The sequence below is a fragment of the Lytechinus pictus genome, chromosome 13 (genome assembly GCF_037042905.1).
Source record: "Lytechinus pictus isolate F3 Inbred chromosome 13, Lp3.0, whole genome shotgun sequence".
NCBI lineage: Eukaryota > Metazoa > Echinodermata > Echinoidea > Temnopleuroida > Toxopneustidae > Lytechinus > Lytechinus pictus.
Window position 1 is genome coordinate 6,385,676 of NC_087257.1, and position 21,643 is coordinate 6,407,318.

A 21,643-nucleotide genomic window follows, 5' to 3' on the forward strand; every position below is an offset into this window, starting at 1 on the left:
ATAAAAAGGAAGGAGGAATTAACTACAAATACACAACCTAACATATTCATCTTATTTGGCATGTTTAGCAGTGAAATACATTCTGCATGCATATAGGCCTAATGAATGATGTGAAATAGTTCCGGTGTAAATAGTCTCAGAATAACCAGTCAAATTGTGAGAAAAGTGTAAAATAACACAATAAACAAGTGGAATGCCTCTGGCTTTCAATATAGCAACATGACCTTTGACCTTGGTAATGTGACTCAAAACTCAGGCAGGATGTTCAGTAATACTTGATTAACCTTATGGCCAAGTTTCATGAACTGGGTCCATATACTTTCTAAGTTATGCAGTCATTTCAAAAACTTAACCTTTGGTTAAGATTTGGTGTTGACGGCACCGCCGTCGGAAAAGCGGCGCCTACATGTATAGTCTCACTCTGCTACGCAGGTGAGACAAAAATTATGTGAAAATAATTGAATAATAAAAATTAGAATTATGATCACTTATGCTTAAAGGATCGTTTAACTTTGTAAGCAGCTGATTTAAAAAATTCTCAAACTGAGTTGAAACGTGCGTATGAGTGCCTGTATTTGTCCTCAAAAACCCTGAAACAGACCACAATATAGAATGAAAAACTCTAATTTAGATACAAGTAGCAATTTATTAGCCTGATTTTGAGAACCGTCTAGTAGACGGGTTCAGCTTATGACCAGTTTTCTCCAATTCAAAAAGTCCGTTGGCTATTTTGACTGCCTTCTGTTGTGTGTATCTCCTATACACACACTATTAGCTGCACTGTACATTCAGTGTATACCTTGTACACACTGTATGTAGGTCATGCTGTGTTCATCTAGGATTAATGTGTTGCACAGATTCCCTGTATACACATAGTCATTGAAACCAACTCCCAATTATTTCAAACTTTGGTTTACATCTCCAAGGTTTTAAAATTGATCCTGTTAATATAATACTTTAAACCTTGTGGGAACGTATTTTTACACTATAAGCCTAATGTTTAGCCCATTTTCAGGAACCAAAAGGAGAATTTTTTAAATCAGAACAAAGTGAAATGATCACTTTAATGGTGGCAGAAGTGGGAGTGGGTGTTAGCAGTCAAATGTATTCTGCATGCATGTAGACCTAATGAATGAGGTGACATAGTTCTGGTGTAAATAGACTCAGAATAACCAGTCAAATTATGAGAAAAGTGTAAAATAAAAGAATAATTAGCACATCAATCAATGATGTGTAGAGCTCATCCGGCAAGTATTGGAAAAGGACAAAATATTCTTTTTAAAATTATAGTGAGATTTCAAAATTCAACCGAAAGATTAAGATTTGTGTTGACGCTGAAAATCAGCGCCTTTATATTGCAGTAAAGACGAAAATGGTATAAATTTTGAATGATATTATATGTGGTTTTGAGATAAAAAAATTATATTCTCCTAATAACTTACACAACAATCACTCTGAGCATTTGCTAAGCTTTTGTTTGGAATATAAAGATGCTCTGACAACCAAATGATCAAATAGTCAAATGGTGTTGATAAAGCCCAATGTTGATTGGTAACAATTTAGCAAATCACTGGATATAGGAAATTAGTACTTTTATCAATTTTTTTGTTACAAATGTAAAACAATTATTTTACACATGAAACTTATGGAGAATGTGGTATGACCAGCATGCAATATATATCAAGGATGAAAACGGGATGAGAACAACTAATATACTCACAACCTTTGGAACAATGACCAACATGCAATATATCAAGGATGAAAACAGCTAATATACTCACATCCTTTGGGACTAGATAAAGATTAGACCTAGGAAATCTAGGATAATTATGAATAGCTTCTGGGGAAGTGATCTCTGGGGGAAGCACAACAATTCTTTTATCTCTCCCCGCCTTGGCAAATTGGAATTGACGCCCTATCAGGCTAGGGAATTCATGTCTTATTTTTTCTCGAAACTCCTCTGGGGTCATCCGGCGGGAAACTTTCAGTTTCCTTGTCTCAATTCCACCTATATTAATGCATTTGAAAAAAATAATGATATGAAGACAAGGTGCTTCACAAACCACAAGACCCACCATTTCTTACCATTACCCCTAGATGACCTTTGACCTCATCCCCATTATCTCTTATCTTATCAAAGGATGTTTGTTCCTACTTTGAGCTAAAATGATGAAAGAAAAAAAAAGCAAGTTGAACAAAACCTTTATCATTTTTGTAACAGACTAACGGGTGGCGGATAGGAAGATTATTTTCCTGGTCTATGCAAGGGTGCATTTTATTCTTATAAGGTAGAAAGAGGCAATAAAATGCATGCTCTTTAGTTCAAGGAGAATGGCAAATTGAATAACTCTCTTGGATTTTTGTATACATCAAAAACATAAGGTGGTTCATGAACCAGTTTTATCTCTTTTATAGTCCCCCGTCAAACTCAGCAGGAACAAAAATTGTAAGTAAACAGTCACACCTTTGGATTGTGGATTCTGTTATATTTTGCCATTAAATTGCTGTATAAATTGCACCTTTGATGGATAAATGTCATATAGTTATTGCTAAATATCAATTAATAAACTATTGTTCTTAAATTTTTTTTTGATCCAGTGGACTTTTCGACATTCACTAATGGGGTAGCCACACCAATGGAACCAACCGCAGAACACCAAAAATAATATGTTGTTCTCTATGGCATACCATTGGTCTGTTTGAGGTCTGGTTCGTTGTCATGACTACAACATTAGTTACAAACCAACGAAGTATATTCATACCTCTGTTTATGAATTGGCACAGTGACCGAACCCAGTGGTTCGGTAAAAGCCCAACAGTAATTGTAATGCGTTGTTGTTGTGGTTGTTGACGCCTCCTCCTTGCCTGTTGGCGGTTAGTGCCAGGATTCCTCCTCCTAAACTGTTGAAAACTAAAAAAAAAGGAAATAAAAGATACAGGCTCTGTTTTTTTTTTTACATAAGATAAAGTCTCTGGTTTTTAAATACATAAAATATTTTTTTGATGGCAAACACATTTCAAAAATGGAATTTTGCATCATGAATATCAATTTATTTTTAATAATACATGTACTTCAAAGGTCTGAGCTTAATTCTATCTACATTTGAATAATCAGTGAACTCTATCAGATTTGCATATGCAAATAGGCATACAGCTACACAAGTATAAAGACGTAAAAGTAAACAAATGTTTTTCAATTATGTTCACGCTTGGTACAAATGTGTTGGGTTGTGAAAGGGCGGCAATTTCAACTAGTTTTCCAATAATACTGAAAGTGAAAATTGATGATTTAGAGCCAACATGAAGTTCCTCACACGTATAAATATTAATGCGCTGCCGACTTCAAAACATCGCATGCGAGAGGTACCGGGTCTGGTCTGGTCCGAGCTCGGACCCTCGCGCGCATGCGATGTGCTAAAATCGGCAGCGAATTATTACGTGTGAGGAACTTCATGTTGGCTCTAAATCATCAATTTTGAGACTGATAGAAGCATGGAAAAGAAGTGAAACTTTGTGTAAAGTAAGAATATTAGTTGAAATTGTTTTTAAAGATCGTGATGTTGCATGAATTTTGTATTTTCTCCCCATAAAATCCCACCTTTTGTCACTCGGAATATCCGATCGAGTTCATGGTCTCGAGGTTCGGGTAGGTGAAGCGCAGTGTAGCGGTAGTGAAGTGGAGTGGAGCCTGCACAAAATTCGCTCGAGGTAATACAGGGTGGGGTCGGGACAACTCGGACCACGGGACATCTCGGACCGCGGGCCGAGTTGTCCCACCCATTACGAGATTTTTTTTCCACAAATTTGCGTCCCCCCCCCCCAGTTTAGGCGGCCGAGCTACGTAGAATTGCGATGCAGAGCAGCGGACCGTTCATAGGTTGTTCGCTTCTTACGACCAGAGAGAAAAGGTGAAAAACTTTAAGAAAATCGTGCGAATACTCCAAATTTTATCCTTTTGATGAGAAAATGGAGTTAATGGAATACAAGAAAGTCCATCTTCTGCGATAAAAGTGGTAACTTGAGGAGAAATGATCACAAAATCAGGTCAGTTGTTAAGCGGGACCGAGCCGAGCACCTACACAGTTAATACACGCGCGCCTATGGGAATCACGAGCTGTCGAAAAACGCCTAAAATTACACTTTCTTTATTTATTTCAGCGAAAAAAAAGTAATAGAAAGTGAAGAACATTACCATCAGACCATATCTCTAGAAAATCTTTACAAGAAATTTCGAAATGACGGGAAAATAGACGCAAATTTGTAGGAAAAAAAATCACGAAACGGGTGGGACAACTCGGCCCGCGGTCCGAGATGTCCCGTGGTCCGAGTTGTCCCTGATTCTACACGGTAAGCCCCTGGGCTCCCACCCGCGGCGGGCGGGAGCTCCCTGGGGCTGGGTTAGTGCTTCCGAGCCGAGGGCTAGCCGAGACTGAGTGGGACTCGGGAGTAAACTAAAAGTAAAAACCCTTTACTAGAGTTAAGGCTAACTCAGAGTCAGATGAAGCTCTAAAATCTTACCTATCTGCTAGAGAAGGGGAAGGATTTTCATCTTGATCCAGTCGCTGGATGGCAGAACTGAACCGCCCTGCCAGGCGATGTAACCGAGATTGAGAGTTGGAAGACATACTTGCGAGTGCTATATCGAGGCGAATGCATGGGCCATGCCTTAATTGGGCGCCAATGCCATGGGAGCAGGAGCGGAGTATGGCGGCGCGGCAGCGATAGGGCGCCGACGTACGTAGCGCTATGGCAAACTGTGCAGAGTGCACTATCTATGAAAGACGGCAGCTGATTGGCCAATTCTCTGTACGTACAAGAGTTAACTCGTATACGTACAATAGTTAACTCGTATACGTACAGCGTTAACTCGTATACGTACAGCGTTAACTCGTATACGTACAGCGTTAACTCGTATCCCAGGACCAAAATCCAATTGAAACCAGTTGGATTTCCAACTGGTTTCAATTGGTTTCAATTGGTTTCAACTGGTTTCAATTGGTTTCAACTGGAATTTAACAATTTCCAGTTGAAACCAATTGAAACCAGTTGGGCAACTGGAAATCCTAACTGGAACCAGTTGGGTAACTGGAAATGACTTCCAATTGGAAATGATTTCTAACTGGAACCAGTTGAGTTACTGGAAATCCCAACTGGAAATCCTAACTGGAACCAGTTGGGTAACTGGAAATGACTTCCAACTGGAAATGATTTCTAACTGGAAATCCCAACTGGAACCAATTGGGCAACTGGAAATCCTAACTGGAACCAGTTGGGTAACTGGAAATGACTTCCAACTGGAAATGATTTCTAACTGGAAATCCCAACTGGAACCAGTTGGGCAACTGGAAATCCTAACTGGAACCAGTTGGGTAACTGGAAATGACTTCCAACTGGAAATGATTTCTAACTGGAAATCCCAACTGGAACCAGTTGGGCAACTGGAAATCCTAACTGGAACCAGTTGGGTAACTGGAAATGACTTCCAACTGGAAATGATTTCTAACTTGAAATCCCAACTGGAACCAGTTGGGCAACTGGAAATCCTAACTGGAACCAGTTGGGTAACTGGACATGACTTCCAACTGGAAATGATTTCTAACTGGAAATCCCAACTGGAACCAGTTGGGCAACTGTAAATCCTAACTGGAACCAGTTGGGTAACTGGAAATGACTTCCAACTGGAAATGATTTCCAACTTGAACCATGCAGTTGTGTAACTGGAAATCCTAACTGGTACCAATTGGGTAACTGGAGATGACTTCTAACTGGAAAGATGGGTAACTGGAAATGAATTCTAATTGTAACCAGTTGGGTAACTGGAAATAAAACTGGAACCAGTTGGGTAACTGGAAATTATTTCCAATCGGTTTCCAATTGGAAATTTTCCAGTTACCCAACTGGATCCAATTGAAAGCAGTTAATTTGCATATTATCTGCCAGTGTGCACAGATTAATGTTTTATGAGATTCATCATCATTAACAATGTATCTATTTAATTCTTTTCAATTTCAAGTACCACACTTTTTAAAGATAAGTATTTAGAATACTTAGCAGTGAAAACCATGTTCATAAATGTTATAGATTATAATTAAAACAGATTAAAGGATAATTAGTACACCACTAACTGTTACCAAATTACATCAAATAAAAATACATATATTTGAAGATCTTCCATATAAATATATACATATGAAAGTCTGTATTTTATCAATGCCCTTTACATTGGTATTACTAGACATAAAAACACTGCTTCTGTGTTGGCATGAGCAATAGTTAGTGCAAATGCTAATTAATTTGTAACTAATTAAGTTCATTCCAACTGGAAGTTCCAATTGGATCCAGTTGGAAACCAATTGGTTTCAACTGGTTCCAGTTGAAACCAGTTGCCTCCAATTGGTTTCAACTGGAACCAATTGAAATCAGTTGCCTCCAATTGGATTCAATTGGTTTTAATAGGGAAATTGGAACAACTGGAACCAATTGCCAACTGGTTCCAGTTGCCCAATTGGTTTTAACTGGAACCAATTGGCAACTGGTTTTCAATTGGAACCAATTGGTTTTAACTGGAACCAATTGGCAACTGGTTTTCAATTGGAACCAGTTGTTCCAATTTCCCTATTGAAACCAGTTGGCCAACTGGTTTCAATTGGTTTTGCCCTAATTGGTTTTAACTGGATTTTGGTCCTGGGATACGTACAGCGTTAACTCGTATACGTACAGCGTTAACTCGCTGTACGTATACTAAAAAGGGGCCTTCTGATTGGACAATTTCTGTACGTACAGTAAAAATGCCTGTACGTACAAGAAATTGACTATACGTATAGCAATACGAATTGTGGCAGCGATGGCTTTCCATACCGCAGTAGCTTAGCACGCATTGGCACGCGAAACAAATGACACGTGCCCAAAATAGTACATGTAGTAGTACGGTAGTATGTAGACAGCTGGCAGCCGTCTGTTTCGAGGAGTTTTTTAACATTTTATTTTTTTTTAATTTCTCCTCATACACAGACGGCTCGCTAGCGTGCAGCCACCATGGCATTAGGGGACTTGCAATGCAAAATCCCCCCGTCGGGGCTCTTCAATTTTTGTCTTTAATGAATCAATTTTTTTAAAATTAACGCGACCGAAATGCAAATTAATATTCCCTCTTGGCATTAATTGCCAAAAAACGGGGAAAATCAAGTTAAAAGGAACAAAAACAGTGACTTACCTCGGCTGTCGCGCAACTTCACTGCTCTGTTTTATCCGAACTTAATACACATAAACATATGGCCTTTGAGTCCCCTGTACAGATCGCGCTAGAACTTCGGTCTCTGTATTTGGTGAGTGAAGCCAACGGAGTTCAGCTGAACAACCAACATAACAGAGACCGAAGCTTTTGGTCTAGGTAGTAATAGTATGTACCTTTGCACACACGCAAGTAGTCGTATTTTTGCAATTCTTGAATGTTAATCGAATGGAACCATAAAAATTCCTCCATTATTTATATTTTTATAATCATACACAAAAACAAGCCTTATCTTACGTCAATCGTCTTGAATCTCACTCTTTTTTTGCCGGGGTTAGCAAATTGGGCGAGCCTACGATTAGCCGTTACGACCGGCCCGCGCGTTTCCGTTTTACACCCTGGCGAAGGCATTTTCCGCAAAAATAGCCACAAAGCGACTAGTGAAGAGTCTACACACGTCGCTGGTTGCAGCGTGCGACACAGGCGAGTCCCACACCACCGCATGCAATATGCACAGTTACAGATCAGAGCATAGAGTTCCTCGGCACTTCATGTACAGAGAGCAGTCATATGAGTGAAATCCGAACATGCTTTTGCAGTTACGTTTTTTTTTATGAATAGTTATGAAAAAGTTTTTTTTTCTAAATATAAATTATTAACTAAATGAATAGAATGACAGACAAAATAAAAATAAACAGATACATATAATAGAAAGAAAATTGAAGTTTGATGGATTGATACACTTAGATGCCGAAAGATATAGACTGATAAATAGATAGAGACATAGATAGATAGATAGATAGATAGATAGATAGATAAATAGATATATAGAAGTAGAGAGAGAGAGAGAAAGACAGAGAGATGGATAGATAGATAGATAGATAGATAGATAGATAGATGGGGGAGAGAACTTGAGAGATGGAGAGATGTTATAGATAGATAGATAGATAGATAGATAGATATATGGACGGATAAAGAAAAATAGAGAGAGAGAAAAAAAGACAGACAGATGGATAGATAGAGAGAGAAAGAGAGAGAGAGAGAGAGAGAGAGAGAGAGAGAATCTGAGAGATAGATAGATGTTAGATAGATATATAAAGAATGAGAGAGACAGAGAAGATAGACAAATTAACAGATAAATAGAAACTGTAGTTACATAGATAGCTAGATAAATTGATAGATAGAAGATAGATAGAGAGAAATAGAGAAAGACAGACAGATGGATAGATAGATAGAGGGGGGAGAGAGAGAGAGAGAATTTGAGATATAGGTACATGTTAGATAGATAGATAGATAGATAGATAGATAGATAAAGAATGAGAGACAGAGAAGATAGATAAATTAACAGATAGATAGATACTGTAGTTACATAGATAGATAAATAGATAAAAGATAGATAGATAGATAGATGGGGGAGAGAACTTGAGAGATGGAGAGATGTTATAGATAGATAGATATATATATATGGACGGAAAAAGAGAAATAGAGAGAGAAAAAAAAAAAAGACAGACCGTATGGATAGATAGATGGAGAGAGGGATAGAGAATTTGAAAGATAGATAGATGTTAGATAGATATATAGATAGATAGATAAATAGATAGATAGATAAAGAATGAGAGAGACAGAGAAGATAGACAAATTAACAGATAGATAGATACTGTAGTTAAATAGATAGATAGATAAATAGATAGATAGATAGAAGATAGATAGATAGAGAGAAATAGAGAAAGACAGACAGATGGATAGATAGATAGAGAGAGGGAGAGAGAGAGAGATAGAGAATTTGAGAGATAGATGTTGGATGGATAGATAGATAGATAGATAGATAGATAGATAGATAGATAGATATATAGATAGATAGATAGATAGATAGATAGATAGATAGATAGATAGATATATGGGGGGCGAGAACTTGAGAGAGGGAGAGATGTTATAGATAGATAGATACATATGGACGGAAAAAGAGAAAGAGAGAAAACAAGACAGATAGATAGATAGATAGATAGATAGATAGATATCTAGAGGGAGAGAGATAGAGAGAGATAGATAGATGTTAGATAGATAAAGAATGAGAGAGACAGAGAAGATTAACAGATAGATAGATACTGTAGTTACATAGATATAGATAGAGATAGCATTTGAGAGATAGATAAATAAATAGATAGAAGATAGATAGAGAGAGAAAGACAGAAAGATGGATAGATAGATAGAGAGAGGGGGAGAGAGACTCGATAGAGAATTTGAGAGATAGATAGATGTTAGATAGATAAAGAATGAGAGAGACAGAGAAGAGCGACAAATTAACAGATCGATAGATACTGCAGTTACATATAGATAGATAGAAAGATATATAGATAGATAGAAGATAGATAGATTGATTGATAGAGAGAGAGAGAGAACTAGAGAAAGACAGATGGATAGATAGAGGGGGAGAGAGAAAGAGAATATTAATAGATAGATACTGTAGTTACATAGATAGATAGATAGATATATAATTGAGAGATAGATACATAGACGGATAGAGAGAAACAGAGAGAGAGAAAAAGACAGACAGATGGATAGATAGAGCGAATTTGAGATATATATATATATATATATATGTATGTATTGGATTTTATTGCAATAAAAAATATTAAAATACAATCACAAGCAGTCAAAGACTGAAATAAGTGAATGTTTACATACAAATAGAATCATAACAAAATATAAAGTAAACATTATAAATAAATATCAAATACAATACAAATTCATACAGATAAAAAAGAAATGTATCATAAATAAATACAAAAGGCCAAAAGTAAAGTGTCACCAAAGAAGAAAAAAGCGGAATGAAAGATTAAGAAGAAAGAGGTGAGAAAAGGGAAATAAATTGGGATAAGACAAAGAGAAGGGAAAGCAAGAGGTGGAATTTGAAAGAGAATAGGAGGCAACCTTCAGAAAAAAAAAACTCATTATGCAATATAAGACATTTAACAATGGTAACAAGTAAATAAAGTAGTAATTGAATCAAATCGAGCACAAAAAAGGGAAAAGTAGAGCTGAGGAAATAGACTCCCGAAGGAAGTCGAAGCAGTGTTGATATTGCACATGAGTAGATTAACAGATGGATAGAGAGAAATAAAAGAGAGACAGATGGATAGATAGAGAATTTGAGAGATAGATGTTGGATGGATAGATAGATAGACAGATAGATAGGTAGATAGAGAATGAGAGAGACAGAGTAGATAGACAAATTAACAGATAGATATATCATGTAGTACCATATATTGATTTATAACATAGATAGTGGATAGACAGATATGATAGATATAAGGATAGATAATATGAAAAAAAGTAATTATGTGTTTTATTTTTCAATATTTTAGCTATTATTCGTTTTCATTCATATAAACGATCATGTGCGATAAAGTAAAAAAAATTATGAAGCCAACGTATATAGTTCAGCGGAACAACCAAAATACAGAGACTGAAGCTTTTGGTCTGCTCAGCTGCATTTGCACATATGTTCTGCGGATATCTTCGGTGCGGACTTTTGGATCGCGCGCCCAGCTGATTATGTAAACAAACGTAGACGTAGACTCTTCACTAGTCGCTTTGTGGCTATTTTTCCGGAAAATGCCTTCGCCAGGGTGTAAAACGGAAACGCGCGACCGGCCCAGGGCTCTTGCCGTCACGGTAGGTTCGGTACACGGTCTATGCAATGCCACTGAATTAACCAGGCCATTGTGAGTTGCAAGTACTTCAAATTACTAGTATTTTAACGAAGATAAGAAACTCACCGAATTCATACTTAGGTCCATGACGTCCTTCGAATCTAAATTTTTCACATTTAACGTAAAGCTGTAACCTGTTTGAGTTGACTTTATGATTTGCGTTGATTTAGATGACATTTAACTCCAGATACCAGCTCGGATAACATATGAGGCGCTTTTTAGGTAAGGCGCGCTGATTGGCTGTTGCTTCCCAGGCTAACTTCGGGGGGAACCACTTCCACTGACGAATTGATACCACTTTAGGTTTCGAAAAGCACACAATAATTTTACATACGTAACAAGCAGGCTGTTAAAAAGTAAAACACTTTTTAGAATGGTTGCACCAGGTATCCCCTCGTCAATGGAAGTGGCGCCCCCGGGCGGCTTCCTGAGCTCAAGGAGGAATCAAATGTGGCTTTGAAAAGTCGTCCTTCACGCATCGGATATGTCGCTGTTACCATAGTATTTTGCACACGCATCGCAGATTGACGTATCCGTTGCAGATGCGAAAGCTAAACAAAATCTTCTTGTCACATAATGTAAATTGCAGGACAGTCTTTTACGACGGGCCCAAAGTCTCTTCCAAAATCAACTTCCGTCGTAAATAAGCGTGCGCGTCCTCAAACGAAAGGTCGGGAATCTCGCACCACCAAAGTAGTAGGTTCAGAACCGCGAGCCGATGCAGAATCGGCTTTTTTTTTCGTGTAAACAGAAAGCCGATTCTGGATCGGCAATTGGCGCGCATTTCATTTACTTAACCATTATGACGTACTTGTAAGCGCACGGATCCAGCATTGTCTTTATTGTGACGTATATTGTTGGTGCGCTGATCATTTCAGTTTTTTGCCACGCGAGCCGATTCTGCACCGCGAGTTGTGACAGCGTGTAAACGCGGTGCAAGATAAACCAAAAAGCCGATTCTGCATCGGCTTTTGGTTCTGAACCAAAAGCCGATCACGTGTAAACACGGTATATCGCCATCTTACAATATAAAGCAATGGCTTTCATACTTTCAAGATAGGTTGTCTTCGTATTATTGTCATGGAAATTGTTATGAAATCCACCTATCTCACTTCCGACATCATTCTTTACCGCGCTCCCCCTCTCTTCACTGATCTCTCTCTCCTTCTCTTTCTCTCTCAATTATCCTCTTTTAAACATTTATTATCCATGACTTATAATTCAGTCAATGTATTCTCGCTTTCTAGTTCCCTCCTCTCTTCTCTCTTACTCAGTCACATTGACCTCCGACCTCTCTCACCCTTTCTTTCTCTCATCATTCTCTGAAATCCTTCACTGTGTTTTTACTCTTGAAATCACGAGACTGTGCGGCTTCTGTTGTGGAAAGATTAATGCTTTTATTGAACCATGAAAATCATCTAGCATGAAGAGAATAACGTCCCTGGAATATGTGATCTAATTTTTCCTATACAAACATTACTAACGTCACAGAGTATCCTATTCAGGTTAGACTTTGGAACAGTACAGTATGAAGAATCATGCATTAAGGGGTTTTTACCTTGCTTTCCCAAAATGTATACTTGTTTGGGGTTTCCGCTACTGTTCAGGGGCCGCGGAAGCGGGGCCTCGGGAGGGGGGGGGGTTGGGCTTCAGCCCCCCTCTTTTTTTCCAAAACCATGTACAAAAACGTAAAAATTACCATACGATTAAGATTTTTTGCATGGCCAGCCCCCCACTTTGAAAACCGTTCCGCGACCCCTGCTGTTTACAAAATTCATGAAAGCAAAAAAAAATAAGAAATGGATTTCGCTATCATTTTGACACATAATCAAGTTGCAAGGCGTTTCATACTTCATTGTGTTATCACTAGTCCGTATAAATAATCATTCTGGGCTGAGTTATTATTGAGCCAATTGAGCACTTTGTGTAATGTCGTGTTTGGCCATTCCCATATCGTCTAATATATCCACTAGATCTAACAGCATTTATGGTATATCATTATATGAATTAATTATGGATCACTATCCATTGGACAAGTACAACAGATAATATACTTAATGAAAGCTATACCCAATCTGGGCATTAGACTAGATGACATTTCTGAGCCTGTTCAGACCGGCAGAGATAGCGCGATCTAGCGCGCGCTAGATCGCGCTATCTCTGCGGTGTGGAAGGTACAACGTCGTTTCGGTCCGCCCAACAGCGAGCCACGGTGAGCCAAAACGGCGTGCCACTGGAGCACCTCTTGGGGGTGGTCCACGAGAGATAGCGCGGTCTAGCGCGCGCTAGATCGCGCTATCTCTGCCGGTGTGAACCCGAGCTACGATAGCACGCCGGAAGTCATCTACACGCGGGGAATTTTATACTCATTCTATTTTGGTGCGATCTGAATCTGAATCGGTACAACTCAACACTCCTAATTTTATGGAGTAAAACGCGTCGGAACATCGTGAAAATAGAAACATGGCAACAGGACCTCTCAAAAAAGGGGGTGCTACGATAGACCGCGCTATCTCACTGCGGTGTGAATCCGGCGAATGCCAATGGGCGGACCGTATTTTTCCCACCGAGTTCTGGACCGACATATGAATATTGATGACTTGCGTCTTCGGATTGAGAGTACGCATGCGCGTGGACTTTGCCTCCACCAGTGCCGATCGTAAGCATTCACGTTGCTCAGAATGAATTAGCATCGTCAAATTACCGGTACCCTTACACAGTTACATAGGCCTTATGGGCTTAGATCTATCCAATTCTTAAACACTTATCAAACTAGCTGCCATTAATGGCAAGACATGTGCTAGGGTAGGGCTAGCTTAGGCTAGCGCATTAACTTTACCTCAAATCTGGACCTGTCTAATGCCTAATACTAATAGGAATAGCCCACTAATGCCATGGTTATTTAACTTCGAATTGGTTAATTCCGAACTTTACGTTTGATTAGGTTTGGACCAATATTAGCTTATTTACCATATCTAGTCCGTATACAGAACCAGTCCTAGATCTAAAAAAAAAAAATATCTTAGTTCTAGTCTAGTCTCTAGATCTAGACTCTGATCTACGCGCTATCAGCATGGAACCACTAGTGTACCAAAGGGGGGGGGGCAGACTGTCCCCCTGACGAGTCACAACTTATCCAGGGGACGTGCCCCCCCTTGAGAAGCCAAATTAATAATTTGTAATGTCAAAATGCAACGAAAAAAGACGTATGTCCCCTCTTTTGAACGTGAAGATCTTTTTTTTTTTTTTCTTGTCAAATTTTTTTCAGCTACGAAATCCTTAATTTTGGGTGAAGACGGGATCAAGATCACTGACGTTAATTTGTGCCTGACGTTAGAATACGTTCCATGCACGCACTGGTGTACCTAGGATTTTCCAAAAGGGGGGCAAATTTTTTAGAGGATATTTCGTCCGCGAAAAAAATGTGACAAGCCCCCCCCCCCCAAAAAAAAAGGGTCTCGCCCCAAATTATGGATTTCTTAGCTGAAAAAAAAAATTGACAAGCAAAAAAAAAAAAAAAAAAAAAAAGATCTTCACGTTCAAAAAAGGGGACATACGTCTTTTTCATTGCATTTTTACATTACAATTTATTAATTTGGCTTCTCAAAGGGGGCACGTCCCCTGAATCAGTTGTGACTCGTCAGAGGGACAGTCTCCCCCCCCCCCCCTTGGTACACTAGTGGTTCCATGCTGATACAGCGTAGATCAGAGTCGAGATATAAAGACTAGACTAGAACTAAGATAATTTTTTTTTAGATCTAGGACTGGTTTTGTATACGGACTAGACATATTAAACTATGGCAAATAAGCTAATATTTGTCTAAACCTAATTAAACGTGAAGTTCGGAATTAACCAGTTCGAAGTTAACCATGGCATTAGTCGGCTATTCAGTGTTGTAGTCAAGGCTCAAACCTCCAAGGCCAAGGCTTTAATACCCAAGGCCAAGGCTTCAATACCAAAAGTCAAGGCCAAGGCATGGAAACCCTAGGCCAAGGCCTGAAAACCTCAAGGCCAAGGCATTTCAAACTTACGATATACAGAAAAATGAACTAACAATACTTAGGCGGCAGACATCACACATGGTAAAATGTATGTGAGCGAGGGGACTGAGCGAGAAAAAAAAAAAACCTTTGTACATTTAAAACAAAAATAATTTCATGATAGAGACATATTAAAATAATGATATAGTTACCTGTGTACACATAATCCATAATTTTTCTATAGGCGATTTACATTGCGATAATTATTATTACCACGGTCATCTGATCCTGGCATTCTCAACGTATGTTTTTCTCCACTCCCTGGGACAGGGGCAGCAGAAAATTATTATTGGGGAGGGGGGGTCAACGCCAAAAAGGCACCCATTTATCAAAATGAGTTTTTTTGTGCAAACAGATACATGTATTTTCAAAATGAGATTATGAACTGCGTGAAGTGATTGTGTGTTTTGTAGAAATTAAGTTGAGCAAAGGCTTTCTAAAGTGATTTTTAATTATAAGATAGATATTTTGCTTTAGGTTTTACTTCTCAGCGAGAAAGCATAGCGAGCAAGCAGTTTTGAAAAAAAAATCAATTCTGAAGTTGTAAAACTTGATTTATGGTCAATTATGGGGCTAATCATTGTTGAAATTTCCTTGCGCGATGTTGCCATGCCAGCTCGAATCACCAGTTCAAACTTCTTGACATGTCGTGTAATAAGACATGGAAGTTATTTTATTCTGAGCTGGTTTTGTAATCATGAAAAAGATGTGTATCTAACTAAAAAATAACTTTGCGCTCGCTAATTTTTTTTTATATACTGACCAGTAAATGAAGCAGTTAATTAAGCAGTTAATTACTGCATTTTAAATAAGATACATAACTCACCAATAAAAATAATGCGAGCGCAAAGCGCGAGCTCAAAAATTTGTGATATTCCAACCTGAAAACTGAACATTCTAAGCATTTTTTTGTGAACGGGAAGAAAACGAGTACAATAATTGATGCGAGTGCAGGAAGCGAGCCAAAAATTTGTGATATTTCAACCATAAAGCAACATTCTTTTTTTGTAACCATTAGCAGTACTGTACTAAACAATAATTGATGCAAGCACGATTCAAAATCTGTGATTTTCGAACCTAAAATGTATTATGTTTTATTATTAAAGAAGGTATTTCTTTTTTAAAAAGGGCATATTTCATTTGGAAAAAAAATCCTACAGGGATTTTTTTTTTTGGGGGGGGGGGGGGCAAGAGAGCACAAAGCGCAAGCTAAAATTTTCACTGATGCTTAAACTGAAAATGAGTCATTTTTAGGACTCTTGTCAGTTTTCATATTTTCTTCTGCTTACAACCACTTTTATTAGACAGTTGATTAATCATTAATTATTAATACTTATTGATAAAATTAATAACTATTAATTATTAAATTATTTTTTGTTATTATTTCTTGAAACCATATTGACACAAAAACAAATACGTTGTTTATTTCCTTGAAACTGTAGAGAAATGAGATTCAATGTTGAACGATATATGATTAAAAAGAAGTAAACATTTTTCCCCTTTGTTTTGTCAATCTGACCCAAAACAAATAAAAAATTTAGAAGAGAGATAGAGAGAAGAAGAAGTCCCACCACCAATAATAAACTTAGACAAGGGGGGGGGGGAGGGAAAGGAAAAGGTGGAGTAAATGTGATATTATTTTTTAAACAATCTATTGCAAAATAAGCTTTTTTATAGAAAGAGGGGGACAAATTTTGTTTACTCGCTCGCTTCAATCGCTTTCTTCTTTTTTTTGACAGAAATTTTGCTCTATATGCCATGCTTGGCCCCCTCAAAGTTTCTGGCTCATCATGCCATTAACATAACCCATTTGGATATGACAAAATTGGAGACTGTGTTCAAGTTTACCAAATCTTTTCAGAATATCATTAAGACTTAAAACATTCTTGTTGGCCAAAGAAAATAATACAAGGAAAATCCTAATGGAATAGAAATCAACCTTGTTATCGTTCTTTAGAGTTAGCTATGTTTAAAGTATGAAAATTGTTGTCAAAATTGCAGTCAGATGTAAAAATTATTCTTGTCATCAAAGCACTATTATCTTAATCATGACCATTATTATTTATTGTCATTATCACCAATGCTGCTACTGTTACTGGTGATTGGTGGTATTGACCATTAGTGTTATTAAATATATATATATATAAAACAATTGAAACATTTATAATTACTTATTTAAAACAAATGAAAGTACAAAATACAAAATGCCTTGAAAATGCCTTAAAATTTGAAGGCTCAAAATCCTCAAGGCCAAGGCCCTCTCAAGGCCAAGGCTTTGAAAAAGTAGGCATTAAGGCGCCTTAAGGCCAAGGCCGAGCATCAAGGCACTACAACACTGATTAGTACTAGGCATTAATTAGACAGGTCCAGATTTGAGGTAAAGTTAATGCGCTAGCCTAAGCTAGCCCACCCTAGCACATGTCTTGTCATTAATGGCAGCTAGTTTATTAAGTGTTTAAGAATTGGATATATATATATATATATAGATCTAAGCCTATAAGACCTATGTAACTATGTAAGGGTACCGGTAATTTGACGATGCTAATTCGTTCTGAGCAACGTGAATGCTTACGATCGGCACTGGTGGAGGTCCACGCGCATGCGTACTCTCAATCCGAAGACGCAAGTTATGAATATTCAAATGTTGGTCCAGAACTCGGTGGGAAAAATAATTTCGCGGTCCGCCCACGGTCCCCCCTTGCGGTGTGAACAGCCTCTAAGACCAAGGGATGGTTGTACCAAACTAATACTAGACTACATTGATGGTAGACCAAGTGGGTTAGATGATGATCGGATAATAAAAATCCGTCAACTTCACTACAACCCCCTCTCCTGTCTCTCTCCCCTTTCTGCTTGTCACATTCTCTCACTATCCCCCCCTCTCTCTCTCTCTATCTATCTGTCTGGTGTTTCTTCTCTGTCTCTGAATGTTCATTTGCCATCCCCCCTCTCCCTATTTTACTTTCTTACTGTCTCATTCCTTGAATAAATTCGTCCGATTCTTTATCTCTCCCTCTCTCTCTCCCCTCTATCATGTCTATTTTTTTTTCACGTGTCTCTATTTCTGTCTCTCCCTTTCTTCCCCTTTCCCCCTGTTCCCTTCCTTTTCTGTCTCTTTCACTGCTTGTGTCTTTGTTTCCCCGTCTCTCTCCCCCTCTCTTTACCTCTCTCTGCAAGTCTCTCTTCTTGCTGATTCTTATTGGTCACATATTAACTCCATAAATAATTAGTCTTACAGGATTCCTTGAGGAGCGATGAAATTTATTAAAGCGGAAACCAAAGCATGGCAATGATAGACACCCATTTTCATTGTATTTATTATTTTGTCTTTTTTTTGGTCAAGCCCACCCCCCAAAAAAATGATTTGAATCAATATAGAAAAGTCAAGCAAGCATAACGCTTACAAATTTTTATCAAAATCGGATTGAAAATAAAAAATGTTATGACATGTTACAGTTTTGCTCAGTAATTCCCAAACAGTCATATGCTTAACTCAGTGATATGCAAATGAGAGAGTCAATGATATCCTTCACTCACTTTTTTTCCTTTATTGTTTGAATTTTTACAATGTTCAATTTTTACAGATTTGACAACAATAACAAGCTTGAACGTAATTGACTTTTTTTTCTCATTTTACCTAAATCTACTTTTTTGTTGAGGTTGAATTTTCCTTCATTAGATATTCAAATTACATCTAGCATAAAAGTAGATGAAAAAGATACATGTACATTTAAAACAGCAAAAAAAAAAAGAAGATGATCGGATAATACGTTCGAAAAAAAAATATTTTCCAACCTTTACTGATATTCTAACTTAAAAAAAAACTTTTGAAAGCAGATTGAATGGAGATTAAAATGATTTTGTGTGAGGAATATGTTAATGATCGGTACCTTGTTTACATCCCGGTTAGTAGTAAAGATAATGTATGAAAATAATATTGAGAAAGGTGCTTGGATTTGTGTAAAAAAAAAAATAATGTATATATATATTCTAGCTATCGCTAACATCCCAAATTTCTTCTTTTTTGTTATCTCCTTTGGTAAAACATACATACAGGTTTGTATTGAAATGATTTAGTGTAACGTATATGCAATTGTTTTGCTAACTCATGGTTAATAGTAAATTATAATTCATGTAAACAATAAAAAGACGATCTCAGAAAGCGTTTACAACCCCTTTTGCAGACTAATGCACTAACATCCTACTTTTATTTCATGCTCCGAATAATTAATACAAAATCGTTTCAGTTAGTATGAAACATGAAACGAATTTAATCGATTATAAACGAAACTTTCCAGGACCCTATGTGATTACATATATGATCATCATATTCACAGTAATAAATAATTTTCTTAGTATATATTTCATACATATTTCAAAATTTAAATTTCATGCGCAATATGTTATACTGTCATGTTTTGGTGATTCAGCCTTACAGGTTATTATAACCTTAATGAAAAGACACGCAATTGATTTTGTATCTCACATTTGATGTTTCTTTGTACTTTTATCTTATTTGCAAAATTGAATTGAATTTGAATGTATTATAAAACAAAATATTATTGTCAAGTGAATGAAGTTAATGGATTCAAATAGAAATTCAGTTAGACAAGATAAAGAGTCTGTAAAGCATTATCCGTGTAAAGTATCAAATAATACATATCTCAAAAAAGGTTTCCATGGTTTTTTTTTAGATTTAGATATTCAAATGATGAAGCTGTAGTATATACAAATGATCTTATATAACTTTTTGTTAATAGTAAAATATGATACATGAAAACAACAAAAGATGATTGGATAAATCATCTAAAAACATAACAACTATCGCAAACATCCAAAATTACCAATTAAGTTTTGATCATCTTTCCAATATCAAGTTCATTTAGGTTCTTTAGATGAAAAGATGTAGTCAAAACAATCTTGAATGAACAAAGAATTGATAGAAATAACTTCAGTACGCATGAAAAATGAAAGAAATATAACCGATTTTAGATCTTTAGGTGATTATAAATACACAATTTTCTCCGTCCGTGTCATTCATACATAATTGAACATAGTCAGGGGCCTTAGCAAAATTTTGGGGACAGAATTTACAAAAGCGCCATTTTTTGCATGTGGGTCCCTGGTATCAAAAGCATTAATTCTAGATAGGGTGCCTCGAAATCGGTGAAGGGCACCCTATTTTAAAATGCTAATTTATGCAAATTTTATTCCAAAAACTCATAATTCACCATATCTCACTAAAAATAATTTTCAAATGCCCAATTTTTGTGTATTTGGGTCTCCTTTTGCTAAATATTCAACAGCAGGTCGATTTTCATAAATTTGGTGAGTATGAATCAATTCTTAAGGTTAATTTATGCAAATTTTATGCAAATTATATGTAAAAACACATATTTTATCATATCTCGACATATAGAATTGTCAAATTCACAATTATTTTTCCACATGTGTAACTGGTACCAAAAGAATTAATTCTTGATAGGATACCTCGATATCAATGACTGGAATCCAATTTCATAGTGCTAATTTATGCAAAATTATGCAAAATCACACTATTCACCGTAAATTACTGTATATGTATAGTACAGACCTAAACTTTTCTAGAAGCCTATTTTTTTTGGGGGGGGGGTGGGATTTGGGATTTATTTTGATGGGGCATCAAATCTAGAGTGATTTCTGTACAGTTCCAGAATAAGAATCAATTTTCAATGTTTATTATTGCAAATTTATGCAAAATTTATGCACATACAGGATGTGTAAAACACATCAACTATCATATTTCGAGGTTTTAAACCGAGGGACGAGCGCAACACTATGCATATGAGACACTGTTACACAATTCATTCATTATGGTGACTTTCCATGCGAACAGAGGACGGTATCATGTTTAAAATGCAAATTTATGCAAATTATAAATCCTGTGCATACCCTTTCACAATAAAAAAAACCCAAATCATATGGAAAAGATAAACCAGTATTTTATCTTTTTTTATCAAAGCAATTAAAAAGGTTAGATTTCTTTCCCAAGTAGAGTTTTCTCCTGTCAGAGAGAGGAGTGTATATGGATGGTTCTCATGTCAGTAAAAGCTGTCCATGTCTGCCCCTCTGGCAACTATGTACATTTTTAGAACAAGGACACATCAGATTTGAGCAAAGAGACCTGATCCTTTTTCTTATTCTGTCGTCCCTTGGTTGACGGTGACCTGAATAATTTCAGTGATTTGTTTTCTTTATTGGCTTATGAATTGATCTCTATCACTAAAACTAGGGTAACACCAAAACCAAATTCTCCCAATCAATTTCAGACCGAATCAGAGTCGAATCGGTCTGGAATAGGTCCCGAATCAGAGCACTATTGACTTCCCAAAATAATTGTCCAAATGCCTCCCCAAACTCAACCGAATTCCATCCGAATACATCCCGAATGTGGCTCGAAAAAAATTTGTCGTGGCTACATTTGGGAGTATTTTGGAGGATATTAGGCTGGTTTTAAACATTTCAAGACAAGCAGAATCCCTCCACGAATGTTCCCGAATGTTTTCGTATATAGGGAGGGAGAACAGAATAGTCCCGGATCCTTCCGAATTGATTCCGGGAGCTCCCCGAAAAGGAGATAAATAAGTACTGATTTTAGGCCATTTTGGGCAGAATTGGT